The sequence below is a fragment of the Buceros rhinoceros genome, unplaced genomic scaffold (genome assembly GCF_000710305.1).
Source record: "Buceros rhinoceros silvestris isolate BGI_N320 unplaced genomic scaffold, ASM71030v1 scaffold11790, whole genome shotgun sequence".
Taxonomy (NCBI): Eukaryota; Metazoa; Chordata; class Aves; order Bucerotiformes; family Bucerotidae; genus Buceros; species Buceros rhinoceros.
In genome coordinates this window covers 6,538-7,170 of record NW_010391330.1, presented here as the reverse complement: position 1 = coordinate 7,170, position 633 = coordinate 6,538, and positions in this window count along the sequence as shown.

Genomic DNA, 633 nt, shown 5'->3' with positions numbered 1-633 from the left:
GAGCAGACATTTCTGGCGTTTGAGTGTAAGGGGCGTAAGTTCTTGCTGGGGTCCTTTTGGGTCCCCTTCCTGTGGGCAGCCAGCCTCTGTGAGCGTTGCCAGAAGGCCCTTCGAGGGCAGCGATGCTTTTGAACCTCTTTTTTTTTTTTTTTTTTTCCTGTGCGACCCCTTACCCCTTTGGTTTCTAGAGGCTTGGGGACCCTCCGTTGCCCTGTCCAGCAGGACCTGCTCTGTGCGGGGACCGCCCGGGTTCTGTTGGGCAGGGTGGTGGCGGTGTGCTCTGCTAGGCCTTCCCCCGCCGATGGGGAGCGAGGGGTTATTAGCGAGAGCGTGGTCCCAGCTGGATGTAGTGCCTGTCGCAGCTCACAGCACGGGCTGCTTCACCGACTCCGATTTCATGAAACCCTTTCCCAGCACAACTGCAACCTGCTTGGCCAGGGACTGGGTGTTCCTTCCAAAGCACGCAGGGAGGGGATGTGGTCCCCGGCCCGGTGGCACGCTGCTGGGCAGCACAGATTGTCTAGTTGCGATGCTCGGTTCCCTCCGCAGGCCCGTGGGCAGGTCTGCCTGCCGCCTGCTGGGTCTCGGCTGTGGCTGGGCTCTCGTCGGATCCATCGGTTCCTGTGTTTTCGG